Consider the following 22,436-nt stretch of genomic DNA (forward strand, 5'->3'; position numbering starts at 1 on the left):
AAGGAACTTTGAAAGCTTTCCATGCAGTCCCAGGAAGGGGGAAGAAGGGAGACCGGGAGAATGTAGCCAACCCTGGAGGGCCAGTCGGGTGGGCCTGGGAAACCCGACACTCAGGAGCACAGAGACCCCAGTAAGCACCTTAGGAGAGTCTGAACTCATGAAGTTGGCAATCCATTATGGACTGACTTTTTTTTTGCAGATCTTTAACTGTCAACAGCTGCTCTGCTCTATCAAATGCTTTTCCTCCCTGGACAGAATAGCAAAGCTGGCTTGTGCATTTCCGGAGGATGGGGAAGTTCAGAAAAGCCCCAGACTGTCATTCAGTTGACTTCCTTTTTGCTAGGTTTTCTGTCTTTTTGAAAAAATAAAGGGGACAGATAGGTGGGTGTCCTTGATACAAGGTTTCTGGAAATTACCTTCAAGTCAGGGCGGTTGGGACATAATTTCCCTCTAACTCGCTATCCAGTGGACGCTGTCCCCTGTGAAGGTTCAGAAGGGTACAGTCCCCCCAAGCCTTTCACTCAAGCAGTTCCAGCTTTTCCAACTATACCCCTAGTCACAGAAACGCCTTGGAAATTGTACTATTTCATGCTCCTGGGAGACTGTCCTATCAATTCCTGCAAATTACCCCTGCTCTGCTAGTTCTGCCATTTAAAGGGAAGACCTGTTTCCATCACGTAATTCCCTACAGGATGCTTTGCTAGGTCCAGGCCTTGGGAGACAATGGATACAGATCTGGTGTGGAGTTGGGAGTGGGGAGCTCGTCATCTCTCTGTGGATGATGGTAGGTGGGGAGGTGTGCCTGGTGGCTCAGACTTTACCAGTCAGTTGTGTCCTGGGAGCTAGGGGGCTTCGCTTCCTGACATTGAAACATTGGTCCCGAGCATGTCCTGCTCCCTTGACATCTTGCTCTATTTCGTCTTTGCTCTGAGGTTCTATCTCAGAACTTGCCAGTTTGGCTGACACGGTCAAGTTACCACTCATTTCGAAATCTTAGCCATCCCAGAAATGCAGTTTTCTGCCAGGGCCAAGAGCCTTAAGTGATAAGAAGGTCCTGGTGGCGGCCAGTGCTGCCCCTGCGATTTCCCAGGTGTCCTGCTTGAGCCGGAGGCAGAGGGGGCAGCAGCCATGGCAGCTGTTGGGGTCCCACCATCGCCAGGAATGTAACACTGGAGTCTGCCCTCCTGGAACTTGGCAGTGCCCAGACGAACAAGAACCTCACACGGCAGCCCAGCCCCTGCCGTGTTCCCTCCGCTTGGAAGGCTTGATGCCTCCCCAAATCACCCAGAAACAGTGCCCTCTTCTTGCAGGAGACCGTCTTTCTGCCCGCACCTCATGTGCACTCTCAAGGGCACCTGTGATGAGAAAGGTCCCCAACATTAATTAGCTAAGGCGGAGCCTCAGGCCCAAGTCCCTCTCGGAACGCTACCTAAAGAGGTCTTCATGTTGTTTCTGAAACGACCCTTTGCCACTTGTTTTTTTAGAGGTTACTCCCAGCGGCCTTCAGGGGACGGAGAACTGGGTGACAGGCAGGAGCCTGTTTTTCAGGCAGAGCATATTGTCATTTCAGATTCATAAGCCTGAGTTCCTGATTTAGACTGGAAAGCTCAGCAGCACTGTGACTTTGACAGTATCGTCATGCTCTATTTTGTAGTCGTAGGCTGCCAACAGCAAAATTCGGTACAACTGAAGAATGGAATTTTAGGATTGCTTGGCATGCTTTCCTGCATTGTATGCATGATTTTATTTTGGGGGGGGCGGTGGGCGTTGTAGATAGTCATAAATACAGAAGTTTTAAAAAGCTACTCTGGGAGAGGACATGAAAAAGAAAATTCTCTAAAGCAGTGAGCTCTCCAAAGCAAACGTGAAGCCATTCAGACTTTCCTAATTTAAAGATAATGTTTTTTCATTCTTTTCTCTGAGACTGCTGTGATCTTCTGTGCTACACAAATGAGCATGATGTATTTACTGTTCTGCAGACCCATGTGGAAGTTCCCGAGGGACAGGGCAGGGGTGGATGGACCTGTCTGCCTGTGTAGAAAGGGTGGGAGTCATGTTTTAGGAGAGAAAGGATGGGACATGGGAGGAAAGGCAGGTAGGGGAATCCTGAGCAGGGTAGGCTAACTTCAGCAAGAACACCGTTCTGACTTTCTCCATACCGTTCGCTTGCAACCCAAGCCCATCAGTGATGGCAGGCCACCAGGAAAACCCTCTTGCTGGGTCTCACTACCCTGAGCACCACCAAGTAAAGAATCCTCCTTTCCATGGAAACACATGGGAACAGCCAGACCTAGCTCTTGTCTTTTGTTGCCAAGCAAGGTCCTGCTTCAGTCTTCGAGTCCCTTTCTGGGAGCTAGGCCCCGACTCTGCAACACAGGATAATATGTGGCATTTCAGAGGCCCCTCTTGGAGTCCTTGGCTTAGAAATTGCTTGCCTTTTTTGTTTGGCCTTGACAACCAGTTTTGTCTTAATCCTGTGTCCCCAGTGAAGCAAGGAAGTTGTCCCCATGGACCTACAGAAAAGTTATGAAAAGGATCAGACGCCTTCACCCACCCCAGCTCTCCCAGTGGCGTGTAGAGACTTGGCTCTGATGTGTGGGCCGTTCCTCGCTGTCCTTTGTCAGCCCTTCAAGGAGCCACCCCAGGTCTGGAATGCACAAGCTCTCAGGGCAGAGGGCACCCACCATCACCAGGCAGAGCATCAGACAAGGCTCAGGTGGGCCTGAGCATGTCTTGCCCTGACATTTGGCGAGCACTGAAGAGTGTGGGAAAACTTGTGACTGCCTGCTGCCCCACGGTGTCCCGAACACGCTGACTCACAGAGGACAGGGCACATGCTTTTCGTCACTCTCTTGCCGACACTGAGCATGATGCCTGGCCCAGAGAAGCCCCATAGATAGGTACGTAAAGCCTGCCAGCACGAGGGAGGCTTTCTTTCTGGATAGACTGGGACGGCCCCTAGATCTGGGAGTCAGGATATATGGGCCACCAAAGGTGTTGGACTCTGTGGCAGTTCCTCACCAAAGAGTTTCTGGCTGTATTCTAAGCAACAGCCAAGTCTGTTGCCAGAAGGCTTAAGATAAAAGGATTGGCTATCAGCAAGCATGGCAAAGGTTTCCAAAGACATCGAGATGTTTTAATTTACACTTAGAACTACTTCACTGGTTTTAAAGCAAGATCAACCCATCCTATAGAATTTTACTCTTCATGTTTAAAGATAACACTTGTCTTTAAACCTTCATTTGACAACGGATTTTTATAACAATCCCGGCAGATACACCTGGTTTTTCTTTTTTTTTTTTTAAAGATTTTATTTATTTATTTGACAGAGAGAGATCACAAGTAGGCAGAGAGGCAGAGAGAGAGGAGGAAGCAGACTCCCTGCTGAGCAGAGAGCCCGATGCGGGACTCGATCCCAGGACCCTGAGATCATGACCTGAGCCGAAGGCAGCGGCTTAACCCACTGAGCCACCCAGGCGCCCTACACCTGGTTTTTCTGTCACTGGTAGTCTTTTTTAAGTTTTACGATGTCATCCCAGCAAGCCAAACCTGAGCCTCTGAATAAGATATTGTCTGCCATTACAGCTATATGGGAAAAATTGGTAGACCCTAGCTTTCCATGTGGTTTTTTTGAATGGTATATCTTAAATGAACCACACAATAGAAACGCAGCTAGAGAAAGGACAGAAAGAACAAAGAAATAAGATCTAAGACTGTAAGGAAAAGAGTAGAAGGCCAGAGGAATTCTCATAAAAATATTTCAAACAGGGACGGGTGCTGAGGGGCCCAGTCAGTTAAGCGACTGCCTTCAGCTCAGGTCATGATCCCAGGGTCCTGGATCGAACCCTATCTCTGGCTAAAGACAGTCGTTTCTGCCCCTCCCTCTGGCCCTCTCTCTGCTCCCGCATTCTCTCTTTCTCAAATAAATAAACAAAATCTTTAAAGTATACATACTTCAAACCGTTCCCCTGAGCACCAGCTAGTAATGATGGTCAGCTCCAGAAAAGGGAGCAAGGAGCTTAGGGGTGGCTTCTGGATAAAAGGCAGATTCTCTTCACCATAGAATCCTTTTGTATTCTTTAAATTTTGCATTCTTTAAATTCTGTATGACATTCATTTATGAACTTTCAGACATTAATTAGTTAAAAACAAAACATGGCAGCTTCCTGTTGAGGAAAAGGGAATAATTGCTAGATCATTTGGCCTTCCAAAACCTAGCAGCCCAGCTCTGCTGGCCCATCCCACTCGATTTTGCTGATGTAATTACTTTCCAACCACGCTGGCTTCACAAACAGATGCACATACAGAATTTTAATCCTGGCTATGCTGTGCAAATAAGTAACCACTACATTTCCAGTCTACCCTGTGGCTCTGTATAGCCAATAGTCCACACATTTGTAATTTGTAAAGGCAAAAAGAATCAATTTAATCATAGTGCCCTGCTTTTGGATCCCCGAAGCAAGTCTCAAAATTTTCAGGTAGCCAGGTCTTGGCAAGAACTCAATGTATTGATGACTGGTCTTAAGATTCATTCTTTAAAAGATTTGAAAATTTTCATGCTTAGATCCAGGATCCAGGATCTAAGCTTCCTTTGATTTGCCTGGGGCCGAAATGCTCCAAGTCACTGCATTTCCTGGGTTCTAAAACAAAAGCTATAATGTTGCTTAAGACTCTGACTGGTATGTGGTGTCTGGCATTAGATCAGGTCCCAATGCTCCTTGGACAGATGGATGAATCGAGAACCATGTTGGCAAGTTCGCCTTCAGTGGGGAAGTAGCACAGTAGTGAGGCGAAGAAAAACAGTCCTGTTTCACTGGCCTGGGATTTGGGGGCCCGTAACTTATTCAGCTCAGAACGGGTTCTTTTCTTTCTTTCCCCAATGAAGTGGCATGCAGATCTCAGTTGTATGGCTATTTCTCTGTGTTTGGGACAGGACACCCTTGTCTGCTGAGGGTAAGAAGCTGGCTTTCTCCTCATTCATCATAACAAGCGATAGGGCGATAGGGCGTGGAAGACAGAAGCAAAGATTCGAGGTCCAAAGAGCCAGATCCTCAGCTAGCTCCTCCACAACCTCCGATGGCCACCAGCAAGTCCCAATTGAGCTGTAAGGTCTTTGAATCTGAGTTGTCGAGGCCACCCCCTCCTCCCGTCATGGGGAGGCTATAGGGTTCTATGGAAGGAGAGCCCGTATGTGAGGCAGCACTTGGTAAACAGGGAAGTGTGATCATCGTCAGTTTTATTTATTCCCACTCGTAAGTGTTACTGGCAGACCCTGTCATTGCTGAGAAACTTGGCTTTCCCTGGAGTGAGGAGACAAGCTGCTGAAGATAATGCCATGTGGGAAGTAAGATCAAACCCCTTTCTGGAACTCGGCTTCCATTCTTCCAGTTAAGCAAGAAGAGGATCAAATTTCAGTCTCTGAGAATTTTGAAGCTTCCTGTAAGTTCTGGGGATTTTTCTTGATCTGGCATCCAGAGCAAGCACCCCATTCTCTTGGTTTTCCTTACAACTTGCTGGGTTTCTCAGCTCCCTTTACTAGTTCTTCCTCTTTCTCTGTACTCACTCTCTCAGTGACCCCATCGCATCTCCTGCCTCTTTAAATACCACCAAAATCCCAAAAACTCCCTGAGTCTCTCCTGATGTCCAGACTCTTCTCCCACAGTCTTGGCTGCTTAGATATCTCCAATCAGTGTGTCCCCAATGTGAACTAATCTTCTCCCCTCACAGAAAACAAAGAACCAATTCCACCTACAGCCATACTCATCCTTAAGCTCCCACCCACTCCTTTCTTTCCCAAATTATCTTCTAGATACATCTCCAAGCTCTTTCCCCTCCCCACCAAGTGCCTGTGGTAGAGTTACACAGAGGAGCAATAAGTATCTATTGGCACTGAATTATGTCGTCATCCCCCTGATTTATTTTCAAGCTGAGGGTACAGGTCCAAGGTATCAACAGCCAAGTTTCATGGATTCTTGTTCTCGTGCCAAACAGGTGAATGAGTTTTGGGGTGTGTTTGGTTTGGGTTTTGTTGTTGTTGTTTGGTTGGTTGGTTTTTTAGAGCCCTGCAGTATAGTTCTTTATAAAGATGGGATAGCCCAGGCTGGCTGTAGGCTAGAGATATGACCAAATAATATATTAGCCATAATTTTCCATTCAGCATTTCTGGTTTCTACCCAGGAAGCCACAATACTCAGCCCTCAAGAGTGCGGTTATTAAAAACGTTGAGTCATAAGGCTGTATGAAACCCACCAACTAGAGGAAATGTTGCTGCCAGATTGGTTCTGACCATGCACATTTCTTGAGACCCTTAAAGTCAGATTCATGATGAAATGCATCATGGAAAGGCAAATTATTGTATTTATTTTTAGGTTATTAAATTATTTATGCTAGTAGTGGAGTAACTTCTCTGCTTTTTGACTGATAAATGTTGATTTAGTGGGGTCTTAATAGGGCTTAGGAAGATCCAGGTCCTTAGAAATAGGTCTCAGTTTCAGTTGTTCTTTACATTAAGAAATGTTGTTTAGAAATACTTCCCAGAGCCTATAAGATTAAGGCAAGAAACAAAGCTCAGGGCACCACATTGCCTGATTTCAAGCTAAATTACAAAGCTGTGATCACCAAGATAGAATGATACTGGCACCAAAAAAGACACATAGACCAATGGAATAGAGTAGAGAGGCCAGGTATGAGCCCTCAACTCTATGGTCAACTCATTCTTGACAAAGCAGGACAGAAGATCCAACAGAAATAGGAGAGTCTCTTCAATAAGTTGTTCTGGGAAAATTGGACAGCTATAGAAGAATGAAACTGGACCATTCTCTTATACCATACACAAAGATAAACTCTAAATTGTTGAAAGATCCCAAATGTGAGAAAGAAATCCATGAAAATCCTAAATGAGAGCATAGGCAGTAACCTCTTCAACCTCAGCCACAGTAACTTCTTTCAAAACACGTCTCGAAAGGCAAGGGAAACAAAAGCAAAAATGAACTTTTGGGACATCATCAAGACAAAAAGCTTCTGCACAGCAAAAGAAATAGTCAACAAAGAGGCAACCCACGGAATAGGAGAAGATATTCACAAATGACACTACAGATAAAGGGCAGGTATCCAAATTTATAAAGAAATTCTCACACTCAGCACTCAAAAAACAACCAAGTAAAAAAATGGACAGAAGACATGAACAGGCACTTCTTCAAAGAAGACATACAAATGGCTAACAGACACATGAAAAAAATATTCAACATCATTAGCCATCAGAGAAATTAAAATCAAAACCACATTGAGATACCACTTTACACCAGTTAGAATGGCAAAGATTGACAAGGCAAGAAACTACAAATGTTGGAGAGGATGTGGAGAAAGGGGAACTGTTGGTGGGAATGTAAGTCAGTGCAGCCACTTTGGAAAACAGTGTGTAAGTTCCTCAAAACATTAAAAATAGAACTACCCTATGACCCAGCAATTGCACTACTGGGTATTTACCCCAAAGATACAAATGTAGTGAAAAGAAGGGCCACATACACCCCAATGTTCATAGCAGCAATGTCCACAATAGCCAGACTGGAAAAACCAGAGATGCCCTTCAGCGGAAGAATGGATAAAGAAAATGTGGTCCATGTATACAATAGAATATCACTCAGCCTTCAGGAAGGATGAATACCCACCATTTGCATCAACATGGATGGGACTGGAGGAGATTATGCTGAGTGAAATAAGTCAAGCAGAGAAAGACAATTATCAAATGGTTTCACTTATATATGGAACATAAGGAATAGCATGGAGGACATTAGGAGAAGGAAAGGGAAAATGAAGTGGAGAAAACAGAGGGGGAGATGAACCATGAGAGACTATGGACTCCAGGAAACAAACTGAAGGTTTCGGAGGGGAAGGGGGTGGGGATGGGTGAGCCCAGTGATGGGTATTAAAGAGGGCATGTAATGCTTGGAGCACATACGCAAACAATGAACCATGGAACACTACATCAAAAACTAATGATGTACTGTATGGTGACTAATGTCACATAAAAAAACAAAGCAAAACAAAACAAAAATGACCAAGGCAGAATGATCTTGCCTGACTGTAAGCAGTATATTTAATATTTCTGTTTCTTGTTCAAATTAAAAAGAAAAAATAGAATATTAATGCCCATTCTTCTAAGGCAGTGGTTCTCAACCTTGGCTGCACATTGGTATCACCTGGAGTACTTAGAAAACATTGATGCTTGGCCCCGCCCCCAGAGATTCTAATTTAATTGGTTCTGGGTGTGCCTCAGTCATCAGGATTTTGCAAAGCTCCCCAGACGATTCTAATGTGCTGCCAAGGGTTGAGAATTCTTATAGTAGGGACTTAAATACTTTGCAGACACCTCTCCTGATTTTTTTGTTTTCTGGAAGAGACAAGAACCTTTTTGGAATTTTCCCTTTTATGTATTTGTGGAAGACATGAAAATGAACAACAGTTCCCCTTCACCTTTAAACTTTATATTTTTCCAGAATCGGGAGCACTAGCTACATGTAGCTAGTCAACAGGGCATGGGGCAGATACATTTTATACCCTGTTCAGTGTAGGAGACTCATTAGGGTCTCTCTCAATGTGTCTAAACCCTGAGACCAGCTTACCACCACCTTAGCCAGTAAGTTGTAGGCCTGAGATTTGAACTCTGATCTTTCTGGCCCCCAAATTTCTGTGTTTCAGGAGAAAGGACAAAGCTTACTAGAATCCACCAAAACCCATTTCATCTTCTTGTGAGGCACACAGCTAGACTACCTTTCCTGGCCTCCCTCAAAGTTAAGGTGTGGCTGTACGACCGGGTTCTAGTCCATGCAGTGAAAGCAGAAGTAACCTCAATGCCTGGCCTCCTCAGATCATCCTCCATTCTTTCCCCATTGTCTGGCTATGAGTGAAGACCACCTTCAGAAGGCCACCTGCCACACAGCCACAGTATCATTCTACATGAACAAGAAAAATGGCATGAAGGGAGACATCTGGTGTGTTTGAGCAGCTAGTCAGTCCTACCCAGAGAAAACTACTGTGCATGCATGACTCAGTAGAAAGGGAAAGGCTGAAGATTAAGTGGAGAGGGGAGTAAATAATGGAGTAGAGATCCTGGGATGTAGGGTCCTGGGCACCAGTGGGAGTGTTAGGCTTGAACAAATGAAAAGACACATCTTTGATGTTGACAGCTGAGAAAGAGGAATAAGCAAGTGTGGGGAGCACGTGCATTTCGAGGCATGGTGGGAAATTAAGGTGATTTTTTTTTCCCCTGATGGCTTCAGTTTTCTTTATGATGTATAAGAGATAAATCATCTATGGGAACTTCAAGGAGATAATGTTTGAAAAAGCCCTGTGGAGAGTGGGAAAGAGATACAAGGGAAGTAGTAGCAGTTAGTGTCCAGAATTCATTAAGGATGGAAATCACATAAATTTGTCACTTCAAACGCTATGTTTCTTGTTCACTGCCATTTCTTCAGTGTTTAGCATTGTGCCTGGGACTTAGCAGGTTTTAAATAATCGAAGAATAAATATAGTGACAGTAAAGAAGGGAGAGCTGGAAAAAATGAGAGGGTATGGGCAGAGAGTGGGATTTTTAATTTACTCTTCTGGAGGTAGAGTGTTTACAGGTACCGACATATTTTATGTGGTGGCCAGGGGAGTAGGTGGCAGCCATGGAATGAAGGTGAATCTCACTGACATTGGGGGAACCTCAAGACTGAGATGCTAAAGGCAGGAAGTCACTCTGGACGATAGGGCATGGTGTAGAGTAAAACTGTCAACCAGCTGTCAATCTTCAAGACTACAAAGGGATCGGCGCTTTAAGAGGAAGAGGTAGAGTGCAGTATATGGCATAGCCAGTTAGTCTGAGCAGCAGGGGAGAAGGCATGACCATTTGTGAGTGGAAGGGCAGTGGTCTGGAAGTGGGATTGGGTTATGAGAGAAGTTCTAACGAGCTTGGTGGCCATGAGTGGTAAGTAGTTACCATGCATGTTTCTAGAGTTAGATGGCGATCACCGAAGTGGCTGTGATGATCTTGGTTGAGCTTATTTGTATGTCTAGGGGTTAGCTAGCTAATCAGCTGATCTATGCTGGGATTACTTGGCTGTGTTCTGTGTACCTCTCGTCTTCTTCCCGGGACCAGTAGACAAGCTGGGCATAACTTGATCATCGTGATGACAGCAGACACGAACATGAGCAAGCACAACTGTTAAAGTGTTTTTCAAGTTTCTGCTTGGGTCATGTTTGCCAACATCTTTTTGGTTCAAGCAAGTCACAGAGCTAAGAAAAAGGGAAAGTCATAAAGTCATATGGTGAAGGGTAAGGATTTGAAGAGAGATAGGAGAGAGAGAGAGAAAACCAGGGCTGTTTTTGCAATTTGCCACACTTTGGGAAAGTGGGTAAAGAGAGGAACTGAAGATCCTGACAGAAGGGTTTACATCCAGGGGTGAGCAGGGATGACTTGTAGGTATAGCAGGTGTGGCGTATGGGCTAGTACAAGTATTGGTTCCAGTAGATCTCTGATGGATTGAGGTGGGAAATAGGAGCTCTCTCAGGAAGAGCTTGATCCGCTTACCCTCTTAGCCTTGTATAAATGGGGATGTTAACATTTTTCAGAGTAAGATTACAATGAGGTCATACATTTGAAAACATTTCGTAAATGATGAACTTAAGATGGGGGGGGGGTCAGTGTGTATAGATCAGCTGAAAGCTAGTTAACCCCCAGCCTGTGCATACACCCAGCCAAGATCATCTAAGCCACAGAGGAATGTCGAGACCAGATTACCACATCAAGTCTATGCAAAGGTCTCAACCCCCCACCAATGCTTCAGTGCCTCCAACCACAGGTCTGCTTAAAAAAAAAAAAAAAAGTTTTTTTTTTCCTTTATCATTAGGAGACTATCACACCAAGTACCTTTGCCCTTGGGATGGATGGTGGGGATGACTGATACCAGGTGGTGCAGAAGAATACAGACCCTGAATCAGTAAAAAGCATGCCTCCTCTAGAAGGTGGTGCCCTCTGCTCAGCCCCTGCTACGCCCTCTAGGGGCCACAGTAGGACCTTCTAGCTCTTTCAGAGTCCCTGCTCAAGAGTCCTCTGCGCTGGATGGAGTCTGGGCAAACAAGCCTGCCTCACCCCCAGAGTGGCTTGCTCTAGGCTGGCTTTCTGACCCCCCCTTGACTAAAAGGGTCACTTCCCTACTGGTTAGGGAAGTGTTCTCAGATTAGGGGGTCTAGACCCTAATTGCCTGGGCAGTGTCCAGAACCATGGGTCCATTGTCATTAATCCCAAGTTCTTTTCTTCCTGTGCCCATCCCTGGTGCCCACCATGGGTCAGGGGGACTGTGCTGTTAAGTGTCCTTTGGGTCCCAAGCCTGGTATGCCAATAACTCTGGCATTATCCTGGTCACATCCACAGGGCCCATCTGTTACTCCAGAGGGACCGCACCAAACATGATCTTTTCATCCTGGGAGCACTTGCAGTGGCAATTCTGTTTTTTTAAAAAATCTTCAGTTTTTTACTCAATAGTGAAATAGCCCTTACCTGTATGTGGTATGGCCCAGGTACATCATGCCTGCCTGGGGAGGCTTCTAGATGAATGTCCTGCATCTTGACTTCAGTAGCACAATAAAAATCTTGGCATGCAAGGTTTTATTATCTGCCATATTGCTCTGTGTTTCAGCTCAGATCAGTATTAGAGCTGAACCTCAAAGCTTCTCATTTTAAATTCAGCTGCCAACTAACTGTTCTCAATTGTTTTTAATACCTCTGCCCTCTTGATCATTCCTTGGTGGATCTGGAAAGCCAGATGATTTCAAGCATTTCTATTTGTCAGTGTATTGAATTGATTCTCACTTCACATTTATGATTATTTGATTTTCATTTGCTTTTTTTTTTTTTTTTGATTTGATGGCACCATCATTAAAGATAGCTCCTTTCCCCAGGGTAGATTTGTTTGTTTTGTAAAACTGACATATGGGAAATGTCAAAAAAGTGGGATCTGTAATGAGAAATTACTGCCCATTTATTTTAGAAATCTGGTATGTGGCTTAGTACTTGCCTGGCCCTGACAACGTAGGTTCCTACTGTGAGGTTTTAAATTTTGACCAGAGGCCAACTTGTTTACAGATTTACATGAACACAGATACATTACAGAAACTTCGCAGTTCCAGAAGCTCCAAAAGTATAATTAGCCGGTCGGTTCTTTTCCTGTTTGTTTAAGGAAATACCTCTGCCACTGAGCTTTGGTGCCTGGAGCAGGATTTATCAGAATCAGTGTGGGGACTGTCACTGCAGTGTCCCCAGGGGCTGGGAACAATGATCAGAGCTCTAGTGAGACACTGAAGCCTTGTCCCTGGCTCCTGTGGTTGGGGCTTTTTCAGAGCTCCAAATGGGGAGTTGGTCCCTCTCTTTCTCTCCGCCGCCATCCTCTGCTGAGAAGGCTGGCTCTGACTTAGGCCCAGCCTTTCTTCCCCTTCCTGGGGAACCACAGTACCCCACTGCTGCCTCTGCCAGCCTTTTTAGACCACCTGCCTAGTGGCTTTCTTGGGATGTGGGACTAGCAGCAGGCGAGGAGAGTTAGACGGAGAGAGATCAAGCCTACCTCCTGCCTGTCACCAACTAAAGACAGGAACCTCTGACCTAAGGAAATGAGTGCAATGCAGGATGTTTTGGATTTTTACAGCTATTTTTAATGGCCAGTAGGTTTTACGGCTTTAGATAGTCCTTGGGTTTGGGCTAAAGTAGCATAGATCTAGCAAAGAACTAGGTCACGTGTTTCAAATGCTTTTCCTTTTTTAAAGAACATCAGCAACAGTTTTATTCAATAGAAATATAATGTGAGCCTGATAGGTCATTTTAATTTTCCAGAACCCACATTAAAAAGTAAAATGAGGTAAAAAGGAATGAAATATTTTGCATTTCTTTATGTTTCACACCAAGTCCTGGAAATCCAGTGTGCGCTTTACACTTAACAGCACAGCTCAGTTTGCAGTAGCCAAGTTCAAGTGCTCAGTGGCCACTGCGACTAGTGGTTACTGTAATGGAGAGCACAAACCTATAGCATTAAGGAGGTGATATGATATGGTGTGGAGAATCTTCTACTACAGTTCCTATATTATTGTTGTTAACAGCAACATTTTTGGAAAAAAATTTTAAAGATTATTATTTATTTGAGAGAGAGAGAGAGAGAGTGCGTGCACACAAGTAGAGGGAAGGGCAGAGGGAGAGGGGCTCGACCCCAGGACCCAAGATCATGACCTGAGCAGAAGTCAAAAGCTTAACTGACTAAGCCAGCCCGGCACCCCTACAGCAGCATTCTGCTTAAACTGGGGGCAATGCCCTTGAAGGGCTTAAATTGCATCCACGATGATCATGTCATTCACTTGATCACCCTTTAGCACCTTGCGTTTTGATTAGTATTGGAAGAGAACTTGGGGAAACCCCTGCTGTTTCTGGAAGAACCTGGAAATAGCACAGCTGAGCAGAAATAATTCAGCCCGATTGCGACATAGGACAGTGTCCATGTGGCAGCAGATGCATGATTCAAACTCGCCGCTTCCTTCTTTCCCTCCTGGAAAAGGACAGGAGGTGTGATACTCAGGGCTAAAATCTCGAAGAGCTTTAGAGCTTGGTTGCAGCTTAATGCTGTCTGACTTGAGGGCCTCCAGTGCCCCAAAGTGTGGCTAGTATGGCACATGTTTATAGGGCTTTGAGAAAGGTGGCCTTCTCACCGTCTTGTTTCCCCTAGACTTATTTCATCTTTAGGTTCTTACTCAATTTAGCATTTGTCATTCTACAGTGATAGAGTGTTTTTACCTCCTTATCTACAAGCTCCGGAAACCAGGCCATGCTCATCTAAATGGAATTGGCTTTTTTTTTTTTCTTGCATGGAGATGGGGAGGAGTGACTCTGGAATTGGCCTGGTTGTCTAGTTGTGGCCGGAATGAGTTTGCTTTCCAGCTTACAATATTGTACTTTGGAAGGTTTAGGATTCTTGTGGTCATGCTGGAGAAGAAAAATGGGGCATTTTCAAAATGCAGAACACTGCAAAAGAAGAAAGAGCACCTAAATGATCATTTTCATTTACCCATTCCCATGTAGTTATTTTACACTTATTTACAATCCAAAATGTCTGAGTCAGTTATAAGATGGTTGTGTCCTTTATGTAGTCTCAAAAGAGTTGGTATGCATTATTTTGTGTATGATTTTGATATATTGCCAAATATCTATTCGTTTTGAGCAGAAAATATGCAATGAGTATGTCTCTCTGGTCTGTAGCTGTCTTTATATGAATGATTTTTAAAAATAAGCCAAGAATTTCAAGAATGGCAAAACACAGTGCCTCCTAATAAATATTATGCTAAATGGGTTTGGTTTTGGGGGGTTCTTTGTTTGTTTTTTAGTTTCTATTCCCCATGGTAGTACCAGATTTACTTCCATCTTAGACTCAAAGTTGGGCCTGATGGTGAGGACCACGCCATCTTGGTATGCCCAGGTAAAGACAGTCGATGGATATAGCACTGTCCTCCATATACTATGATTCAAAATCCAAACAGGTTTACAAATGGGGACCAAACATATACAGGGCAGTTTTTGTGTGTATCTCTCTTATTCTGATGTAATGATATGCCATGTGTACAGTATACTTTTGGGTGAGGACACCAGTATATCTTTCTCTTTGTATAAGATATTATATATTTATTTGAGAGAGATAAGAAGTTGGCAGAAGAGGAGCAGGGGGAGAGAGAGAAGAAGACTTCCTGCTGAGCAGGAAGCCCAGTGAGGGGCTCAATCCCAGGACTGACCTGAGCTGAAGGCAGATGCTTAACCAGCTGAGCCAAACAGGCTCCCCCATATCTTTTTAGTCCCTTTTATCTCTTCTTTCAACTTTTACAGCTGTCTTTTTGGTGTGGTCTCACATAGATTCTAGATGCTCTGTTTTTACTCTCCAGTGACCTTGAGAAGACTCCTGCACAGTTCTGGCATAAATGCCCCATCAGGGATGGCAAGCGAGCTTCACTCACACTCACATCTGCACAGCGCAAGGGCAGGAATCTGGTACAAAGAACTGGCTAAATCTCAAATCCTCCTCTTGTAGCCTGTGTTGCCCATTCACACATTTCTCTGGGGACAAAATGGGGCCACGGGTAGTTTTTTTTTCCCCTTTAATTTCCCTTTAAGTTGGATCATAAATGACTGGTTTGCTAGAATTCTTCATTATTTAGAGGTATAGTAAGTTCTGGAATGCAAACTTCTCTTATTTTTAAATTTTTTTAATCCACCAGGCTTAAGAGTGAGTATTTCCTATCCAATTCTTTAAACATCAGTTATGGATTTCCTTTTTATTCTGGCATCCTAATGGTGGTGGTCTCAGTGCGTTTTGTGGCAGGGACTTCGGGAGCAACTTAAAGGAAAATGGGTGATGATTGGCGTGGATGTGTGTTTTTGTATTGAAATGCAGTGAATGTACAATGTTATAGTAGTTTCAGGTACACTACATGGTGATTCAACAAGTTTATATATTATGCAATGTTCACAATAGTTACCATCTGTCAGCACACAAAGTGACTACAGTATTATTAACTACATTCCTTATGCTGTACCTTACAACCCCATGACTTCTTTTACAACTGGAAGTTTGCACCTGTTAATTTCTTTCGCCTATTTTACCCATGCCAGAACCCTGTAGTGTATGTACGGATGCATGTATGTATGTGTGTACACACACGGTCACACACACACACACACAGGAATATTACTCAGTCAAAAAAAAGGATGCGATCTTGTCATTTGCGACAACATGGATGGACCTAGAGAGTATTATGCTAAGTGAAATCAGTCAAAGAAAGACAAATACCATACAATTTCACTTATACGTGGAATCTGAAAAACAAAACAAATGAACAGACAAAAACAGCTCCTAAGTACAGAGGACAAACTGGTGGGAGGGACATGACATTGAAAGGCCATAGTCCTTTTAGGAATTTCAGTTCCTCACCTATTTGCACAGGGACCATTTGAATCAGCATTATCTCACTCTGTTTTGATGTGTTTCCAGAATCCCAGGTTTAAAGTGGAGTAATTGCTACAGTTTCAGGACATCATTGCTCCCCTAATTTGGGAGATACAGATTGAAGAAAGAGCAGTTGCTTCCTTCCTCTATAATCTATTATACCTCAGTGTAAGCCCGAGTGTAATTACTTAAATTCTCAGCTTCCATGCTGTGACATTACTTCTCCCAGACAGTATTTTCAACAGGTATAAAACTTGCAAAGGCTTTTTTGAATCGGGTAAATCTTTGATGTATCTTGTGCACTTATATTTGTAGGTCATGTGACTGTGTTAAACTCCAGAAAAGACACACCACTTAGAGAACATTCTCTAGTGGATTGGTTCTAAAATTACATTTGGTTTAATTGGTGTAAACTGCTCACCTTCTAACTGTACTAATACCATTAAGGTTTTAACAGTGTGGCACTCTGAAGTTGCCGCAGATAGTTGGGCTTCATCTTGTATCTCTAGCAATCACGATGCTAATTGGAAAAATTCCGCTGGACAGAGTTGTAGGATTCCAAGTTAGTATTTATTTGCTTGGGTTGCATAAAACTCTCTTGCATCCACTGGCAAATTCAGTGTCTATTAAACTTTTTTAGAAAATTTTATTTCTGAGCAAAGATACTCTAAAAAGGAGAATCGTTAAAATAGTAAGTTTGAGCTGGGGGCAAAGAGAATTGTGTTAATGAACGGAACCAGTTAATTTCAGCTTCTAAATCTGTTGAGCTACTGTACCATCAGGAGTTCCTTTCTGGCTGCCAGCAGATAAATGGAAGTGAAGGTTGGAAATGGTTGGCCTTCTGGCATTTCATTAATCTCAGAAAAAGTTGAAGTCCAGTTGAATTTCTTGACTTAATGCTGTAATATTCATTGACTGTCATTTATCAGCATTATAACTGTCAGGAAGGTACCTCTTTCAAGTGTTACATAGGTGACTATCTACAAATGGCTTTTATCATAGAGGAACACTTTAAGGCTTGAATACTGAATGGTGATTTCGTTGTCGTCATCACTGTTAATGAGAAAAGTTTTTTTCTTCTAGTACTCAGGAATATAAACCAGAGCATTAACTGATAAAGAGGAAGAAAGATGATCCATAGGAGAGTAAACCTTGGGAGGGTAAGCAGCCGTATAGGGAAAGAAGACTAGAGGTCATTTAGTCCAGTTTTTGTTTTTTGTTTTTGTTTTTGTTTTTGTTTTTGTTTTTGTTTTGACTCCAGAAGCCTCTGTTGCCATTCCCCAGATAAGGAGTACCCAAACTCTAGAAATGGGGAGCATACGAGCCCACCAAGTAGTCTAAGGCAATGTGGTATAGGTTTATGCAGAATTTTCTTAAATATGCCTTCTTTTTTTGTTTAAGATTTTTTTATATAGAGAGAGAGAGCCCAAGCACATAAGCACGGGGAGTAGCAGGCAGTGGAAGAGGGAGAAACTGGTGTTAGTCATGGTTTTGCTTTAGGGAACAAAGCAGAATAAGCCTACTTATGATAACCCTTAAGATTTTTAAAAGCATTTATCATGTTTTCCTGATGTGAAAGTCAACTTGATTTAAGCCTTTGTCAAGCAGAAGATTCTAGTTTTGTTTTTTGTTTTCTGTTTTATTTTTTTTAACTAAGAAGCTGGTCTTCCTAAGTCATTCAGCCATCAGATAGTTACTGTTTAGTTTGAATAAGCTCTTGTAAAGTTAGGTAATGCCTGAATTTGGCCTTGAGAGAAGTAGTCCAGGGCTCTTGGACATGTAGCTCAGTCAGTTAAGTGTCCAATTCTGGATTTCAGCTCAGGTCACGATCTCAGGGTTGTGAGATCGAGCCCCATGTTGGACTTTCAGCTAGGCATGGAGCCTGCCTAAGATTCTCTTTCCCAGGTGCCTGAGTGGTTCAGTGGTTTAAAGCCTCAGCCATTGGCTCAGGTCATGATCCCAGGGTCCTGGGATCGAGCCCCACATTGGGCTCTCTGCTCAGCAGGGAGCCTGCTTCCTCCTCTCTCTCCCTCTGCCTGCCTCTCTGCCTACTTGTGATCTCTGTCAAATAAATAAAATCTTTAAAAAAAAAAAAAGATTTTCTTTCCCTCTCCCTCTGCCCCTCCCCCCATCTCTAATTAAAAAAAAGAGAAGTGGGACTCCTGGGTGGCTCAGTGGGTTAAGTGTCAGCCTTTGGCTCAGGTCATGATCCCGGAGTACTGGGATAGAGTTCCACATTAGGCTCCTTGCTCAGCACGGAGTCTCCCATCTCCCTCTATCCATCCCTCTCCTTCCTCATGTTCTCTGTCTCTGTCTCAAATAAGTAAAATCTTGAAAAAAAAACAGAGAGAAATAATCCAGTTATAGAAACTCTGTACACCAATGATGGTTACAAGTGATGGACCACAAAACCAGTACACTTACAGATGTTAATAAATTTAATTTTTGAAGGTATTTCACCTCTATTTTTCAGCCAAATAATCATTACACCAGAAATATTTACAGTGTTGATCGAGGCTGAGCTCTAGCTACTTTCCCAGGTAAATCTAACTGGATAATTTAATCATGAGAATTTTCTTCAATACACACATTCACAGAGAAAGCACTTTCTTTGACTTTTATCCATTTGCTATAAAATTTGACATGTTAATATTATGTTCATGTCAATGTAAACTACTTATTGAGTTAATCAAACATTTCTTATTTGTGGATTAATGCCATTTGGTCTCTTAATTTTTATTTTCCTTTTACATGTCTTTTTATTTATTTTAGCGAGAGAGACAGTGGGGGGTGGGGGCAGAAGTAAAGAGAGAATCTTAAGCAGACTCCATGCTGAGTGTGGGGTTCAATGCAGGGCTCGATCTCACAACCCCAAGACCATAACCTGAGTGGAAACCAAGAGTCAGATGATTAACAGACTGCACCACCGAGGCACCCCTTTCTGTTTACATTTCTAAATGCTTTCTCAATTTGAATAAAGTAGATCATAGAAGGTCTAATATTTTTATACCTATAGATTGTATTACTGTTCTGTTTTAAAGATGCTTATCACGTTAATGATCTTTTATATTGGGTCCTTGGATGATATCCATTAATTTGCTAATTTAATTTTCTTGAACATTGTGTTAACTAAGTTTAACATTCTATTATATTTGAGGTGATTGAGAGATGCCTTTTTCAGAACTAGCTCCATTGTATTAGTGAAAGATTGAGGCAAGACACGCTATTATCCTAGTTCCTCGTTGTTACTACTTGAAAGTATACAAATGAAAACCTTTAGGATCAGTCATTCCCACTTTTAATCCAAATCGATTTGCCTATTAAATATGCATAGAAATGTTCTTAATTCAAAGAAGTAACTGACAGAAAACTCCTTGAAACCAGGTAGCTGACAGCAAAGGCTTCTGGGGTTTGTGAAGAGTTGGGGGCAAGGAAAAGGTAAATTGGCCCATGCGCTTAGAATCCAAAAGCTCCAACAGATACATATAAGGCTTTAGAAAATAACCACCATCAAAGGACCCCTCAACTCACATACAGTTATTCATATGTGAATATGAGCTCGGAAATGATTTGTCCATATCAGTTTGAAGATCTGTCTTGAAGATAATTGAAGACAAAAGTGGTATTTTTGGGAATTGGACTCACCTTGTTCCCCTGTTAGGGCTCTGACTCCCCCGTATCTGTGTTTCACCCAGCAAATCCCTATCCAGTTCATGTGACACAGCCCTAGGCTCTATTCCTTCTCTCTCTAAGATCAGCTGAGTTCTAGAAGTGGGCAAGCGAGAGCTGCCATGGTAGCGACGCTACCAATTCTTCCGTCTTCTTAAGGACTTGATTCTCAGCATCCAGACTTCTTTCCCTGCCTGCCCCTTTTCTCTCATGAGGGACCTCTTTAAAACTTCTCTCTAGAAGGCCAGGGACACGAGACAATTGAGAGTCAGAGGTGCCAGAACTAGCACTTGAACCTCAGCTGTCCAGTGTTGCTAAACCTCTCTGCTGCCTGCGTGTGGAAGTTGATAAGAAGCCATGGTCAGGAGGGATCCAGGAAATGAGCCCTTCCCCATGAACAGACGTGAGGACACTTATCTAGGGCAAAGGCCGTGAGCAAAGCAGCATGTGGCCCAACCAGCAGGGGGGTGAGCCCTGGTTCTGACTCCATGGTCAACTTCCAGGCGGTGACCCCTGCCTCCTCCCGGGACCTCAGTATCTGCTGACTGCACTCTACGCAGGCTCTTACTACTGCCATTTCAGAACCTCCTCCCTCTCCTTGTTTGCCAGCAGCCTGACGCGGACATGCTTCCAACTGGGGGCGCTTCTAGGCCTCGTGATTAATTCAGTCAATGAAATCAATTTTAAATTAATTTTAAAGGAAAAACACCTGAAGACCTAGTTTGAATTTTCTACTTTAATTTGCGTGGAGGGGTTTTCTAGTAGAGGCTGAGATACCCCTGAAGGAAGAAATATGTTATGGGATGACTCTTTCCTGATATTTTGCCAAGACTTTGAGGGGCAGAGGCAGTGTCCTAAGGGTTTTCTACACTATTTCCATTTCCTCTGGAAGTTGATAGAAGCATTTGGTTAAATTCCTTATGAAATAGACACCATTTCCCATTCTCTCTTGATGAAGTGTAACTGTATTTTGTTTCTAGAAATGTCCTTGCCAGAAAGAGAAGAAAAAGAAAGCAAGCTTTGAAATAATCTAAAACACTGCTGCTGATACTTGAATGCTTATCAGACACTTATTATATGGCCCACACTGTGTGTTTCTTCATTTAGTCCTTGGGGAAAAGGTAGTAACATTCTCTTCACTTACCAGATAAGGAAACTGACACAGAGGAAAAGTAAGTTGCCCAAAGTCCCACATCAGGAAATCACAGAGTGAAACTCTAACCCATATTCTTTTTTAAAAGATTTTTGTTTATTTGAGACACAGAGAGATCACAAGTAGGCAGAGAGGCAGGCAGAGAGAGGGGAGGAAGCAGGCTCCCTGCTGAGCAGAGAGCCCGATGCGGGGCTCGATCCCATGACCCTGGGATCCTGACCTGAGCCGAAGGCAGAGGCTTTAACCCACTGAGCCACCCAGGTGCCCCTAACCCATTTTCTAAAACTTAACCTAGCTGTGTGGTCCCCAGGGGAGGTGGGCTGTGGATCAATCAGTGTGCCCCCCCCCATTGCAAACTCCAGGGGGTGCCACGCAGGCCTTGGTTTATGAATAGTACCCTATGAAGTTCACTGCAGACTTCCTATTTCTGGTTGAGGATTCAATTACTCCATTTCAGACCAAACTTTTGAAATTCCTTACTGGCAGCCCTGCTCATTCATATACACTTGCTAATTCGGGTAAAATATTTTTGCAAAACTTAAATGTGCTGTACCGCAGCTTCAGGACAGGCCACACTGAGCCCAAGAGTGCAAAAACCTCTTGATACTTATGATTAGAATAGCTAAGTATCCCTACCCTCTCCACTCTTTAGTGAGACAAACCACTTAGAAATAGGACCAAAGTGGTTTCTTTTATTATTTTCCTTTCCCTTTGCTCAAACTGCTTCTTAACCATTACCCTGACTTTGGGCAAATGGCCCTTATTCGTTCTTTTCTCCTAGAGAAACATTTAAAATTGCATATTACCCTCTGTTCCAAACAGTTGCCCCTGTTTACAATCAAATTTCTTGTACTCTGGAGCAGCAAGGCAAAAGGCAAGTCCCCAAAGTAGTTTCTGGAGGAGAGTCAGCACAAAAAGTAGATCAGAGAAAAAAGTTGGATCTCGGCCCCAGTGCCATCCTGTGAGGCAGAAGTGAAAGTTGACACCCACGACAGAAGGCAGTTCGGAGGCACGTGGGGGGATGGGCTGAGCCAGCGAACTGAAGACCTTTGCCCCTTGTTCCTAGCAGTCAGTATGAGGACCAGACAGGGATTTTTTCCCCTGTACTTCCTCTAATAATATTAAACTATTGTCCTCTTGAAGCGACATCACAAGGCAAATTGCCAAGTGTCACAAAGTGTGGGGGCTGTAAGAAATGACCACTTCATGGGCCAGGTTTATCATCGTATCCTGACTTTCTGGGGGGCTTTGCCTTCTCTGGCCACCCTGCAAGTTCCTGTGTCCTCGTAGGATCTCAGCTTACTGCTGCTTCTGCTGTCCTGCAAGTTGGCCTTTGGGTATTCCCATGAGCAGATTTCCTTCCTGTAACATTCCAAAAACGCTGTTTTTAATTCATATGACCTGTGAATTCCTGTGAATACAGTTATTCTGATGTTGCTTTAGCCTTGTGTGCCAGGGCCCATTATTTGCTTCCTGTAAGAATCCTTCCCCAGTTGACTTCTGTTTTACACATTCAAGGTCATGTACCTGTCTAAAAGAGAGAGAATCTCGCATCTTTGGTCCTAGATGTAGAAATGTCACGGCAATCACTGCTTCATTCCATG

At 43.5% G+C, this 22,436-nt stretch overlaps 1 protein-coding gene across 1 annotated transcript in view; it reads left to right on the forward strand.

Moving 5' to 3' along the window:
* The window catches only part of TSPAN7 (tetraspanin 7), a 122,189-nt gene that overhangs the window by 50,771 nt on the left and 48,982 nt on the right, over nucleotides 1–22,436 (forward strand). The gene's annotated exons all lie outside the window — the stretch shown is intronic.

This window comes from Mustela erminea, chromosome X (assembly GCF_009829155.1).
Source record: "Mustela erminea isolate mMusErm1 chromosome X, mMusErm1.Pri, whole genome shotgun sequence".
Taxonomy (NCBI): Eukaryota; Metazoa; Chordata; class Mammalia; order Carnivora; family Mustelidae; genus Mustela; species Mustela erminea.